The following is a 15,676-nucleotide window of genomic DNA, read 5'->3' on the forward strand; positions in this document are numbered from 1 at the left end:
TCTTCCTAGTAGCTGGTCCAGTGCTATGTTTTGAGTTCAGTATGTGAAGAATGTTGATAACACTGATGTTTTCAGTTGTTGCTCAGTAGTGTTTAGACTAGAGTCAAGGATTTTTCAGCTTCTCATGCCCAGCCAGGGCACCTGACCCAAACTGGCCAACGGTGCATTCCATACCATGTGACATCCCATCTAGTTTAGGAACTGGGAAGGGGGGGCAGGGAATCGCCACTCGGGGACTGGCTGGGTGTCGGTCGGCGGGTGGTGAGCAATTGCCCTGCGCATCATTTGTACATTTCAATCCTTTTACTACTACTGTTGTCATTTTATTAGTGTTATCATTATCATTATTAGTTTCTTCTTTTCTGTTCTATTAAACCGTTCTTATCTCAACCCACGAGTTTTACTTCTTTTCCCGATTTTCTCCCCCATCCCACTGGATGGGGGGGAGTGAGTGAGCGGCTGCGTGGTGCTTAGTTGCTGGCTGGGGTTAAACCACAACAACAAGCCACATTTTGCACACAGTAAATGGATGATCTCAAAACGGAATAACCACTTTGCTGTTTTCCTGGCCAGGTCTCAGCTTTTCACATTTGTTACCGGTTTCCTGGAAAAAAATCAAATCTGGAGCACTTTCCAGGACAGGCGTAGGGCTCTGCACTCAGCCTTGATGTCCAGTCTCCCCAGAGGCCAGGACAAAAAGCCCCTCACTGGGTTCCTCAGTGGCACTCACATCTGCAGGGATGCAAGGAGAAAAGCCACTCTCTGGGCTAGCAGGAGGTACAGAACAGCAAATCTTTTGTCAGGACACAAGACAGATTCTTGTTGTGGTGGCAGAGAGAAGACCACTGAGCCATGAATGGGAAGCATAGCTGGATGTCTGTTAGAAAACCACCATATACTTGGTCAGGTTGAAATGCTGCTTGGACCTTGGCCTGTATTAGTCTGGGCTGCAGCCACAGTACTGTAACCTTTCTGGGTGAGTGGGACGGACCCCACTGAGTGACTTGGGGCTGTACATGAAGTGTTCAGAGGCAGCCCAGTGACTCTGGGATGGCCCCTAGGTGCTTCAGGCAGATCTCAGCAAGGCTCAGAGACTCACAGAGGGGTTGGAGTGGGAGGCTCTAGTATTTCTCAGTTTATTAGATGTTAGATCCTGCATATAATGCCTTTTCTCATTGTCCTGGGGTCTCTCCAATAATGAAGACACTGTATAATATTTGCAGATAGAACAATAAGTAACTGACAGAAACAAGTAAGGCAGCAGTACATACCGGTTGAATACTTTCAGGAGAAACCAACAGTAAGAGGAACGCAGAGATGTCACCCATGGCTTTGTTTAGCAAAATATTTGAAAGCCTTTGAAAATCTGCAGTGGCAAGAGTCCAGAGATAAAGTGGTAAATGGCAAGAGAGAAAGCATCAGCCAACCTTCCTGCAGAGATGATGGTTAACAGTTTCTGGAGCAGCTCCCCCTTCACTCCTGGGCTGTAGCACTCTGTTGCAGACTGCACTGGAGATGGGCAAGGTGCCTCATGATGCTGGAGATGTCTCTGGGCAGTAAGGCAGAGCTTTGCTCTGTTAGGAGCTGTGCAGTGACTGTGGACACTCTGGAGAGACCATGGTCTGGGTCCTTGATGAAGTACACATGTATCTGGACAGATGAGGAGCCCACGGAAACCACAGGACGGTGCTGATGTAGATTGGTGGTGAACTCAGCCTTAGGCACGCTCAAGGTTTTCACTGGCAGCAGGACAAAGCAAAGCATGAAAGGCAGGTTTGGCAGAGGTAACAGGATTGCTGTTCTAGTGTTTACCTCCCAGCATGAAGAACAGCACAGTAGAAAGCCCAAAGTGTGAGAGGCAACTGAAGGAAACCAGTGCATGAATGACTAGCACTGGGAATGGTAGGCGGGTGCAAGGGAGACAGTCCATAGAAGGACTTGAAGGTGAAAGCAGGTACCTTGTACCTGGCAGATCAGGGATGGAGATGTCAGGAGGGATGTGAAAGAGGGATTACACATGAAAGCAGAAAGACAGCATGGTCCTTCAAGCAGTGATCTGGGTGGGTGGTAGCATGATGCTGGTCAGATGAAGAGATACGGCAGCTGTAGTAACCCAGGCACATGACAGGGAGGACACAGGCAATTGTGCTGTCAGTATGTGGACAGGAACAGAAAGGTTGCACCACTGAAATATTAGACACAAAGAACCTACAGATAAGGTACTGCCTGGACACAGGGACTCAGGAGGAGAGCTGGGACAATCATGGCTTCCAGGGTAAAACAGGCAGGACAGAGGTGGCCCTGGTGACTGAGGGTACCCAAGGTGGTGAAGATTAAGAGCTCTGAGCAAGTGATGTTTGGCTTGAGCTGGCAGCTGATCATCCTAAGTCCCCAGTCAGGGCCATTGGGACAGATCCAGTTTCTTCCCAGTGAGAGAAAGAAATCAGCACATTGCATACCCATTAATTGCTCACAACTAATGAGCCTTACGGGGTGAGAGCACAAGGTCCAGCTACTCAGAGGTCCCTGTCCCATCCAGATCTGGAGCATCAAGGCAGCAGGAAGGAAGAGAAGAGGAGTAAGAGGAGGCTGATGCAGTTGGTGTCCATTAGCCCTTTGCCCAGCCAGTCGGAACTGGTGCGAGAAAAGCACCGTTCCAAGGGGTGCATCTTGAGTCCACCTGAACCACCTTAGGGCTGTCCCCTGCCACCTGTCACTGCAGTGTGCACACCAAGGCAGTGAGGACTGTATCCTCCTGCATCCCCACCACCTTCCCCCCTTCCTGGTCCAGACTCTGCCCAGGTGCAGCTATTCACAAGCAGGTTGCAGGACTGTGCTTGTGCGCTGAGGAAGATGCCTTGTCCCACTGGTCTGTGCCACCCAGCAGCACTCAGACACAGCCCACAGGGCCAGGCTGTGGTAGTAGAGGTGCTGCTGAAGTCTGGGCTGCACAGGGAGAGGGGGTCTGTGCACAGACACCTATAGACCTGAAAAGTGATGCTCCCTTTCTGACAGAAGCAGAAGGGATGTTGTGAGATACAGGCTAATTTCACAGCAGGACCCAGCATGTCCCTGTCCCCAAAAAAGAGAGGAGACAACACCAGGAGAGAAGGCAGCTGCGAGGGGCTGAAGAAGCCCTTGCTTCACTCCAAAATTTTTTCCCCACAATGTCAACTGAGCAGGAAATATTGCTAAAACTCCAGAGAATCCCAAACACCTTTGGGGTTTTCCCTTGCCAAGAGAAGTGACTCCCAGTGCTAAAAGTGTCGCAAAGGCTGGTGGCCCAGATGCTGAATGGTGCTTTCACTTCCAGATCTTGCTACATGCCACATCCTTTAGTAATCTAGACCCTGCACAGCAGACACTTCTTCCTGGGGTTTCCAGCCAGCAAAGGTAGGAGGGTACAGACCAGACAAGTATAATTTCTCCTATTATATCCTGTGCCATGTGGATGGTAATCAGAGTTTCTTCTTGCACTGACAAAGGGAAAGAGAGGTTACTCTCAATGGGATTTTCAGCAGGGCTCAGCACCCATGTGTTGCTCACAGCATGTGATTTTTGCCCCTTTGGAGTTATGGCCGTAGCCCTGACTCTGCACTGATGCACGTCCCTGCATTCACCTTTCCTTCCTGGGGGAAGGGGCTGCTCCACAACCCTACCTCCCGCAGCATGTTTTAGAGGCAGCACCCAGCTTTCTGTCTCTGTAGCTCCTGGAGTGGCTTTCACCCACTCCCCAGTTCCCAGAGGAAGGGGGACAGGAGGTGTGTCTACTGGAAGGTGTTACTCACCACTCTTTTTATAGTCCATTTAAGTCACTTCTCATTACAGTATATGTTTATATATGCTTATAATTATATGCTCAGCACATAGATGAGCATAGATCTTTCCACTCCAAAGGCACTGCAGAAATGGCACTTGGCTAATCCACTAGCCAAGGCAATATCTAACCTCAAGCTATCCTTGCTATGGTACCTGAGCAAGCATGCTCCAGTGAGGACCTTCAGCAGCTCACAGGGGAGCAGGACGATGCATGGCAGCACCTTTGCCTGTCACCTTCTGGGATTGCATGTGACTGTGCTGTACCCAAAAGTGCTGGGGAGATGAAAACAACACAACAAGGATCCAGGTTTGGTTCTTCTTCTGCTCATTCTGCCTTGAGCATGAGCTGATGGTACCATGAGCACCTGACATCAGCAGCACAACTGGAAGCTGCAAGGCACAGTCCTTGCTGTGAGCAGCTGTGGGAGCTGAGCTGTCAGGCTTTCACTTTGCCCTAAACATGACAGATGAATGTGCACCACCCCACAGATCACCTCCATCCTCCAGACCTCCAGCAACAGAACACTGCTCAACCCCCATCCACAGGAGCCCAGCAGTGCACGCAAATTGGAGTCACCATGAGCAGACTCCTTCTCGCCTTGATGTCTCCAGCACCTTCTGGAAATACCTCTTTTTTTTCTGGGCCTTCCCTGAGAGCTTTGCTGTTGGGGCACAGCTCTAGAATCAGCTCCAATTTCATGGTCTTTCTTAGCAATGAAGTGATTGTTCGTTCCTGTGAGCAGGTCCCTAAACCAGAGTGTCCGTGCAGACAGTATTACGCACGCACACATACACACATGGCAATGCAGAGCTGTTTGTACCGAGCCAGCAAAAACTCATGCCATGAATCTGCCAGCTGAAACACAGCAAAGCGGAGCTGTGAATCACTTCTCAGCTGCAGGGCTCTCAGAGAGTAACTTTTAGTACCTACAACCACATAATGAGTAAAAGCCTTGAACTGGAAATGCAAATAGACATATAATTTATATTTAATAAGGCAGTTAATGTACTGTGTGTCCAGTAAAGTACCATCCAGCTCCTATCACCCATTTATTGAGGTTACTCCACATAATAAATTCCAAATGAGTGATAATGGCTGTATTTGGAATTATATTAATAACTGTACATGCATATCTGAGGCCAGAGAGATGAGGGTATAGCAAGTGCTGCACTTGCTGTGCAGGCATGGCAGCAGGCGGGCCCATGAGTATTTTGGAAATTTTATGTAATTGCCATCAGCTCCAAATGAATGAATTAATTGACTCCCCTTGCACCCTGGCAGAGGGGACCTGCTCTCAGGCACTGAACCAACCAACATCATGTACAACTGACTGATGTAAAGGAAAGACTTAAGGGGAAACATTTTCTGCAGTGTTTCAAAGTCTCCTACCCAGGTCTGGGTGGGAGACTTGCATCTGAATACATCTGTGCATGTATCTGATTTCCTAGGTTGTGTGCAGTTCGGAGAAGAAAACCTGTAATTTCAGATACCCTAGAAGCAAAAATGTTTAAAGAAACCTCAGTTAAATTAAGTCCTAAGGGGAACCAGGAAATATCAAATTCAAACTGACAATAAAGGTTTATTTTGAGGACTACCAAAAAGCTTAGAAATAAAATGGATATGCATTTTTTTAAAAAGCACAATACAGTAAATGTAATTTATTGAATGATTTGTTTCAATAATACATTTAATTTTCAGTACTTAAGTAAACACATTTTGGGGAGAAGTGCCAGATGAAAAATCTCAATTCCTTTTAAAATCTTTATGTTTCTCTAGCTCAGTGATTTGCTGTCATAGACATGGACTGAGCCTATATCACTTCTTTTAGTCATTACCAATGAAATAGGATTTCATCCCAGCTATTTTTGTCTTTGTCTCCTGCACCTTTGTCCACAGCTGGCAGCTCCTGCACTGCTGCCGTTCACTCACCCACCTTTCAATTCACACATGCATGGGAAGGCACTTGCACCGCTGTGCACACTCATATGCACTCATGCATCTTCATATGGCAAGCCAAAGGGTAAGGGAGATTCTCAGCCTGAGCAGACATGAGGTCAGGAATATTTTAGGAAGGCTGATAGTCATCTTCTACCTTTACTGATGGCTACTTGGGGTCTGCAAAGCCCAAGAGTCACACAGTTGATCAGCTCAGGGCTTTTAACCCAGGGTACATAAAGGACTTCAGAGAATTCCAGAGTTGGTAGAAAGGATGTCTGGAGGTCTTTAGTCCAACCTGCTATCATCAACACTATGGCTTAGTTTGGTCAAGTCTTTAAAAGTCCAGGAACCCAGGCTGAAGATGTCCTCACCCTGCAGCCCAGCTCACATCTGTTCCCATACACTGTCCCCACACAGGACAGACTGCACAGCCATGACCTGACGTTCACCAGCTGCCGTTGAGCTGTGGGGAAAGGACAGGAAAGGTTCAACTCTGCGGTTTCTAAAGGGTTAATAAAGCAGGGCCAGCCCTGCCTGCAGGAAGCACTGCTGGAGTTTTGCTATCTGCCCCTGCCAGCTCTGCTTGCCACAGGACTGTATATTTCCCCAAGTCCCCGGCACACTGCTGGTGCTTTGCAGTGGATCGTCACCCCATCCCTCAGAGCTGGGTCCCTCAGAGAATCAGGAGCCAACAGGGCTACAGCCATCAAGTGTGTATTTGCTTGGGCAAGGTGGAGACCCTCTCCTACCCAGAGCAACCCCCTGCATCCCCCTTCCTCAGCCCCTGCTCAAGCTCTGGCTGCCAGCCCAGCCATAGTCCAGCACGCAGTCCCACTTGTAGCTGAGCCCTGCAAGGGCTGCTGGGCTGGCGAGGCAGGCAGATAGAAATGCAAAAGCCCAGTCTCTGCTAGCACCAGATAATAGTTCAAAAGGCAAGCATCCTTTCTCTTTGCTCTCAGTCTCCCTCTCAGTTTCTTTTAAGCACAAAACCAGCACAACACACACACACACACAAAAAAAAAAAAAAAAAAGAAGAAGAAGAAAGGGAGCAGGGAGGAAAGAAAAGAAAGGGGCGACTTCCAGCCAGGCAATAAAATGCCATCTGTCTCCTGATGGCTCATGTGACACTGACAGACATCCACTGCGAGCCAGAGCCAAAGGCACGGCAGCCCGTGATCCTGTCACAGCAGGAGAGGGAGCACTCCTTCCCCAGCCTCCCCTCTCTCCCGAACCCATCAAAAGTTTTTGAGCCAGGAGGAAAAATAAATCAGGCTGATCCTTGCTGCCCTTGCCACAGGGAGACATGTCCAGGGTGGTGGTGGAGGTGGCAGTGTTGGACTTTGGAGAGGGGGCTGTCTGTGCCATGTGACTTTTCACCAGGCTGGGATCCCCTCGGATCCACCTGTTTTCCTCTCAAAAGCAGCTCCCAGAAAACAAAGGCGATGAACAGCAGGCAGCCCACCACCCCCACACAATCCAACTGCTTAATTGCCTCTAGGGAAAGAGCCTCGCTGACCCTGGGACCCTCCTAGGCTGGAAAAGCAGAGACGAAAAGGGAGTTGTACAAGACAGACGTGCTGCTGTAGCTGCCAGTGACCTGCCATGGTCTGGCCCTGCAGACACTGCCACAAAGAGGGAAGCTGCAACTTATGTTTCCTGGGAGCACAGATGTCTCTAGATGACATAGCCACTTCCCAGAAAGAGATATGCCCCGATTTGGTCCCAGAGGAGATGGCGGGGAAGTCCCTGTGCAGTGGGTGGAAGAGGGAAAGCCCCAAATGTTCCTGATTTCCCTGGATTCCCAGCAGTGATGGTTTCAGGAGAGCAGGCCTTAGCTGGGTGTTGGAAGGTGCAACCTTCTTGCCCTACATCCTGGGCATTTCTGGCCTAGCAGAGCAGCGCAGACCCTGGGAAGCTCAGCACCCTGTGGTGAGGCTGCCCTGCGTCCGCTCATGGCACCCGCTGAGTGGTGGTCCTGGGCAGGCTGGGCACGAGGCCACACACCTGCACAGAGGCATGACCACCCTCATGCCAGCCGGGGCTGTGGGGCCAGCACAGCAGTGAGGTGTCCGCACAGCCCTTCTCTGGAGCACCAAGCCCACCATCAGGAGCCAGCAGTGCAGGCCAGCACACACCTCCTTCCCCATGAACCCCTTCTCATTCCCAGCCTCACCATCCAGGCCACTGTTCGCCACCCAATACATGGCAGGACCTCACCGGCTTGGCCAACTTGGAGCTGAGTTGCTCATCTCCTAAACCTGTGTCCTGGGAACAGAGTCACAGAAGGAGTCACCAGCCATATACAGAGCTGGGGGGATGATGTGAGGGGGTGCGGGAGACTGGCTTCCCCTGCCTGCCAAAGGACCAGAAGGATGATGCACCCTTGGACCCTTCCCCACAACCATACCACCCGTCAGTACTCGGGCATGGTTGGGCACCCTGTCAGGTCCTGCGGGGAGCTGGAAGTCCAGGGCAGCAGGAGGTGGACAGCTCTCACCAGCCCAGCTGCAAAGTGTCAAGTCCCTTTTGCTGCTGGCACCTTCTGGAACATTCTGGGCCCCTGTCCCACCTCCAACAGCCAGACCGAAGCAGCCTGTCAGTGGCTGCCGATACCCTGGTCCTGCCAGATGAAGCCACCAGAGAAACAACACCACATTTCACGCTATGTCACTCCCTGCTGCCTTTAGGGACAGCCGTGGTCATTGGCATTGCCAGAGGGATGAGAGAAGGGCTGGATACGTGGCTGTCTCTTAAGGGTGGGCAGAGAAACAGCAAGACTGGCCCAGGGCAACCCAGGACAATGCCAGGCCATGGGTCACAGCACCAGGGCAGCACCTCTTTCCCTCACTGGCTGCAGCAGGTTGGTGCTGCCATCAGGAGAAGCAACCTTGCAGAGCTGCTGCAATGAGACTCCTCAGAGCACACCATGAATGTAAGCTGTGAAGCTTGGAGGGCTCTGGTGTATCGCACACGATTTGCCAAGCAGACCCCAAGCATCACCTCCCCCAGCTCCTGGTCACAGGTTTGCTGCCCACCAGCATCTTTCCACCTGTTCCTACACCGTTTGACACCAGAGGTGGTCTGTCTGTCTGCTGCAGCTATCCCTGACCCCACAGTCATCTCAGGTGACACCTTTAGTGACTCCTAGCCATGTCCTGCTCCCCTCGATGCCTGCCCTGGCTGTGCCTCCAGGGCTTTTTCGGGAGGATGGTGTATGTGTCACACAATGGGGACCAGGGCTCAGGGCTGTCTGGGGGACAGGGAGAGCATCAGTACATGAAGGGCTTTGAGCCAAGACAAAAATAGTCACAGGGTGCAAAAGGCCCTAGAGACACCCTGAAGAGTTTATTATGATAGCAGAAGAAAAAGCTCTGATTGTGTTGTGAAATGATGGTGTGGGATTTCTTGGCCTTAGCCCATGGGCTACAGGAGGGATGGAGATAGGCATTACTGCAGGTGGGGCTGGGAGGTGTGGGGCTGCCTCCACCCCAGCCCCACAGGAGCCACCCTCCAGTCCTGGGTAGAGAGAAACACTCTGAAACAGCCTGGCCCTGCTGTGTTTAACCTGGCTAATGATTAGCTAGATAGGACTTGGCCATTCAAGGGCACAGGGTGAAAACAGCCCTTCTGCCTTTGCTTACACAGCACACACAGCTGGGCCATTCCCACAGCCAGCACCCAGAAAGAGCGACAGCAATGGGGGAAATGCCAGCTCAGGAGCAGCATCCAAGGGCTTGGGCTGGGAGAGCAGCCCAGAGGGTGTTGCCCAACCTAGCTCTGCTTGAAACTTTCCCCAAGCAAGAGCTGACCCCAATGTACACAGTTGCATCTCTGCAGAGATGTTTTTGCATCCAAAGGCAAATCCAGGGAACTGGGATCTCACTCTTTACCCCTGTGGCATCCATCAGAAGTTGAATCAGGAGTTAATGTGAAGCTCCGGGGTCACAAAAAAGGCCTCCTTGTGTGTCTTATACTTGGAGGCCCCACAAGGTTTGCTACAACACCCTCTTACCTGCCCAGAGAGCAGGTGCTTTCTCCTCCAGCGCCAGCTGCAGCAGTTTTACAGCAAACTCCTTCCTTTCACTTCCCAGTTCAGCCTCCCACATCCCCAGGATCCTGCCTGAAGTTTGCACATGGCTGCTGTGATGAAGAGCAGGTCTTTGATCAGAGTGTGATAACAGCTTTGCAATGAGAGAGTGTCAAAACTCTGAGAAAATAGAGTGTGGCCATGGCTGAAGGGATCCCTGCCTACCCGAGAAACACCCCTCCTAAAATCTCATCCAAAGCCACCCTCTGACCAAAAGCTGAAGGCATCAGGTTCTGTGCTTCCCCCAAACCTGACAGCAAAATGTCAGAACCAGGAAGCTGAAGAAATGGAGGGACTTCTTTGCCTGAATGCACGTGTGCTGCACATGGTGGGATCAAAGGGCCAGACAATGCTGGTGTGAACCCTGCGCAAGCAAGCACAAGAGACCATCAGCCCTGAGACCCTGCCTGCCCCACCTGCCCACTCCCACTGCTCTCTGGCCCCAGCACCACACTCCTGAAGACTGGCTCTTGGCTCAGCCCACCACAGGGTCCAGCATTGTCAACCTGCTGGGTTGGCACAGTGCCTGCCTGGAGCTCTGCTCTACACAAATATGTCTGTGGGACCTACCTTAGAAGCCAGTTGGAAGGAGTAGTGCAATGCTTGTCTGTGGCGCTGGAGAAGGAGGGGATGTCTCCCAGTTTTGGAGACTAAACACAGGACATGTCCTCTGATAGGTACTCCTCTCTCTAAACGTGAATGTTTTAACACTTGGACTAGCACCTAGGGGTGGGGTCTCTGTCTTTGGAGAATTTCAAAACTTGAATGGACTGGCCCTGAGAAACCTGCTGCAGATTTTCAGCCAGCTCTGCACAGAGTAGGAGGCTGGACCAGAGACCTCCAGAGGTCCCTCCAAAACTAATTCTGTTATCCTTTCAACCCCCTGAACTTCTGTTCTCTGCTGGCCAGATAAAAGAAATGGGCCCATCTGTAGATTCCTATCTAAGGCAAGTTTGGGGGAACCCAAGGACTGGATTTGACTGGCTGTAAGTACAGTTGGGTTTGTAGTGTGGGTTTTGCTTTGCATGGCTCTGGGAAAGCCAAGGCTTTACATGTCTTTCATATATTCCTCCCACTCAAGTTAGTATTATTCTTCTTGTGAAGAGGAAACCACTTAAAATGACTCACAAGTGCTTCTCATCAGCTTGAGTGAACAGAAAAGTGAATATGAACTGATCTTAGTTAAATGAAGTCCACTTCAGTTGTCAATTAGGGGTTCAAAGCTACTTAATTAATACACTTCAGCTTCACCTCCATATACACAGATCCAAAGAGACACCTTCCATCCACTTTCACTGCTCAGCAATTGAACAACCCTACTCAATCCACATGATATTTGAAGACCTTGGTGAACCTCACTTAAGCCCAGATCCAAAATCCTGTTCTGATTCAGCAGACCCAGGACAATTTCCAGCATTTCATTAGCCCTTTACTCCACACCCAGCAGCCAGCATCTGTTGAAATGGCTTAGAAGCAGCAGCAAACCCCAGTTCTAGAGATCTCATAAATTTTCATATATTCTTGAGTTTCCAAAGCTCTCTGCTTTCTCTTCTCTCAGATCACAGAGAGCTGAACCTGCTGGAGACACATGCCCCAAATCTCCACACAACACTGGCAACCAGGGCTTCTGATTAATTTTTTTGTGTTGTTTTGGCTACAGCTACCCATTCCACATCTGCCCCCTCAAAGGATGATGTTAGTCCCACTTCAAGCAAGAGATCAGACTCAAGACTTCCAAGGTCCCTTCCAGCCAATATTTGTAGGCCAACAAGTCCTGTTTCATGGCAGTGCCTGCCTTCCGAGAGTTGGGAAGTGTTTCTCTACCCCATTTTTCCTGCCAGTTCTTGGTCGTCTCTCCCAGAAATTGCCCAGCACCATCTCTTCCCTTTGCAAGTAGCAATAGCAGAGCACTAGCAAGATGTGCTTTCTTTGGGTGTGAATATGCATAGGTCTGACTTAGATGTGCAGGAGTCTGGCTGCATCTCAGATCCATACAGGTTCCTGCTTCCCACTGTGCAATGCTCAGTCTGCGTGCAATCGGCTTTCTCTGTCTGTCCCTCTGTCTCTTTTTCTCTTTCCTTCCTTCTTATAAATTCTTTCTTCCTTCTTCCTTCAAGTTCTTTCTTTCATTTACTCTCCTTTCTTTTCCTTCCTTCCTTTCTTTCTCTTTCTTTCTTCTTTCTTACTTTCTCTTTCTTCTTTCTTTCTTCCTTTTCCTCTGCATTCATTTGAATGACAAAGGTTTCTGATTACAGTCCTCCTGGGGAATCAAACAGCAAGGCTGCTGCTCACTTACGACTGACAGATTAAGATAGATAAAGGAAGAGATTTGTATATTGACTCTGTGTTTATGTAACTCATGTGCAAGGCCTGGCCAGGAGCAAAGGGGGATCTGACCCACATAAATAATAACGAGCAGCATTTTTAAACTAAATCATCTGGAAAATTCACAGACGATTCCGTTGGTTCCTTCTATTGTGTCACCGGAGGGTCATAAATAATTCAGCCTTGCTCAAATATTTATGGAAATCAATTTAGCCCTCAGTCCAACATCACCTCCCTGAGAAAACAGTTTTCCTTTCGTATCTCAAGTGCAAACTGACTGCCCTCTGTCCCACCAGCCTCCCCCGGGGCTGAGGGCACCTGTAACCTCCCAGCAACATGCCCAGGCACCAGCCCAGCCAAGCTGGCCCCAGACATCTCTGGGGCCATGGGGACCACCAGGAAGATGAAGCTGCAGGTGCTCCTCCAGGAGAGGAGCAGGTCCAGCACCTGCCCCCCTTCTGCTGTGACCACCCTAAGCTTCGCTAAGGGGTATCTGCTCTGGCCCATGGTGGTTGTCAGCTCCAGAGACGAGGATTGGTGCTTGACAAAGCAGTGGGCATATGGAGAGCAGCTCCTGTGCAGGTGACAACCAATGCTCAGGTCAACGAACACTGCACAGGAGAGACGTTCCCTGATGTGATCAAAGGTCACAAAACAAACTCCCACAGCAGTGAGCAGCCCCGGGGAGCTCCCCACACCCACTCCCTGGGCAAGGTCCACGGCTCTGCCATACCTGCTGAGGAGCAGCTGCTGTATGACCTGAACCATGACCTGGTGCTTGCAGCTCGCTTCCTTGCCTCTCTCTGGCTGACACATGGTGAGGATTCCCGAGACCTCCCTTCCCAAAAGCAGAGCAGCCACATGGGCTGCCCATCACAACCAGCACCCACACCAAATCCACCAGGCTTCTGGCCCTGAGCACTTCATTGATCCTTCTGGGAGCCCAGCATGTCCATGGGCTATTCCTGTATTTTGATGAAAAACCCACTTCATGGGAGCTGTGAATCTCTTCCAGCATCTTCATTTCACATAAAGAAAGAGGACAAATTCCCAGGGTCAGAAAGCTGTCCCCTTCTGCACATCATCCAGGGGTGCAATATGCTCAGAGAGTGACCAGACCACCACACGGATCAAGATCAAACCACCTACCAGCTCAGTCACCAGCACAGAAACTGGGGGCAGCCATACGCAGCCCATGTCGGTATGGAGAAGCCACATCTCCTCCAGCTTCTGTGTTCCCTGCAGCTCCTGTAAGCATTACCTCTTGGTAGGTCACTTAACTGGCCTCTCCCCAAGTTTCTGAGCCCATTTCTCTCCCCTGGTGCTCTTTGCCTGGAACAACAAGCAGAACTGTGGAAAGCCATGACACAGCTGGGTTCCCATGGAACCGTGGCAGACGCCAGGACACCTTCTCATGTAGGGTCCCATGTCTGTCCCAGGCAGCAGTGCAATGAACCGGGCAGACACTGGGCTGCGTGCCACTTGGGAACCTGAGGTGGCATGGCCATGTTGCAGTGAGCAGGAACCCAAGGAGGGAGTTTTTGTGATGGTTTGGGAGAGATCATCCTCCTGTGTTTCCACTGGGATATTTCTTCACCAAAAGCACCAGTGTACGAGCTTTGGCTTGAGCACCCTTTGGCTGTGAGCACCTGGGGCAGGAGCCAAGCCTGGCGGGGTGAGCTCAGGGCAGACTTTCCAGAGTATGGCCAGGGTCATTGACAGCCGTAGAGGTGAAACACAGATGTTCCCTCCAGCCATTCAAAGTGTTTCAGATCGCCCAATTCTTCAGGATGAGAAACTCACTGTGCTGCAGGAGGAGGCAGAGAGAGGGTGTGACTGGCAGCCTGAGGGGCTGGAGGAGCTGGTATCATTGATGGCCAAGCTCTGCACCCTCTGGGCTTAAAGAACAGCAAAGGCACACAATCCAGTATGTGAAGAGGGTTTGTGAGCTTCTCCAGCCCTAAAACTGCATAAGAAAGGTCACAGTCTTTCCCAGGCCTCCACCAAGCATGCTGCATCTGAGTTTCCTCTGAGTTTCCTAATTAGACAAGGGCTAGTGTGTCCGATCCAGGGCATACACCATCTCGTGGACCCAGACTTCTGACCTCATCTATGACTAGAGCTGTCCTAGAGAAATGTTTTGCACTGGCACTTCTTTCTTGGGCTAAGGATGCTTCTCCAGGGAGCACTGAAGTGGAGACACACTGCTCAGAGCTGCCTTAGAAATCTTCCTCCAAAGGCCCCCTGCTTTTCCATGGCCTCTCATTTATAGCAAGAGAAAAGGCACAGGTCCACAGTGAGCAAGAGGCCGGGGATCCCGTTGCTGCACACTCTGAACAAGGTGCTCTGGCTGGCTCTGGTAGGACACATCCCTCCAGAAGCCCTGTGGCTGTGGTAAAGGCAGAGGACCCAGCTAGGTGTAAGATCCAGTGATAATCCAGGCACCAGAAACTCAAGCTCTCTTCTGTAACACATATAACCCATCCATCCTTGCTGGCAATCAACCAGCACAGAGGAAACAGGACAAAACATCAGGCCCAACCACTCATGCATCATGTGAAATGACCGGGCTATGTCAGATTCCAGCATCAGCTCTACTCTTCACAAATGTTGGAGGTCTCTGCAATTATCCAGTTCACTGGGATTTAAACAGCCAAAATCAGCTCCTAGCACTGACCCACAAACCCAAACCACAGATCAAACAACAGAAGAAGCAGAGGCTCTTGGCTTGTGTTGAGCAGAAAGCTGCAGGAAAAGGAGACACTACAGCTGAAGAGTCACAGGTCGTCCAAGCAGGTGTGAGCACTGTCACTGCTTGGTAGAGGACAGAAAAACTCACCTTGCAGTGATGGTCCACAATGGAGACCCCACAGAACTGGTGGCTGTTTGGCATGCTCCATGAAGCAAAATGGGAGCTCCATACAGCACCATCTTGTAGGATAGAGCCAGGTGGGATGACTAGTCCATGGGAAGACTTGCACCTGTGTGGCCTTCACCCAAGTAAGCATGGAAGAGATGGGAGCCCTTGTAAAGTTACTGCCACTTAACTGCATTGTCAGATATGATGGGGCCAAGATTCATAGCTCAAATAGCCAAGCTTAAGAAAACAAAGGCTAGAGAAATGACCACCAAATTGGAATAAAATGGTACCAGTCCTCTACCATGTCTTCCGTACCTAAAAGTAAACCCCAGAACAGAAAAAAAACCAAATAAAACAGTGCCACAGACTAGGTACACAGAGCTTCACATCTGCTTTCCAAAGGCTTCTCCTAGGGTCATGTCTCTCAGCACACGACTGCTAACCCCCTTCTGCTTGTCAGACTCTCCTCTTTCACCCATACAGGACAGCAATGCTGAGGCACCCTCAACGCTCATGCACATCCCATGTCTGCACATCTGTAGATGCCACTAGATGAGAGCACCACTGTTGTTCCCACATATAAGAGGACCAGTGATCCACATGGGACACTTGCAAGGGTTTGCATGTACAAAACCTTTACTTCAGG

The 15,676-nt window shown here is 50.5% G+C and overlaps 1 pseudogene; it reads left to right on the forward strand.

Moving 5' to 3' along the window:
- Nucleotides 1-12,555: 12,555 nt before the first annotated feature.
- LOC138689305 (large ribosomal subunit protein eL8-like) lies at nucleotides 12,556-15,312 on the forward strand (annotated as a pseudogene).
- Nucleotides 15,313-15,676: the final 364 nt, after the last annotated feature.

The sequence above is a fragment of the Haliaeetus albicilla genome, chromosome 16 (genome assembly GCF_947461875.1).
Source record: "Haliaeetus albicilla chromosome 16, bHalAlb1.1, whole genome shotgun sequence".
Lineage (NCBI taxonomy): Eukaryota > Metazoa > Chordata > Aves > Accipitriformes > Accipitridae > Haliaeetus > Haliaeetus albicilla.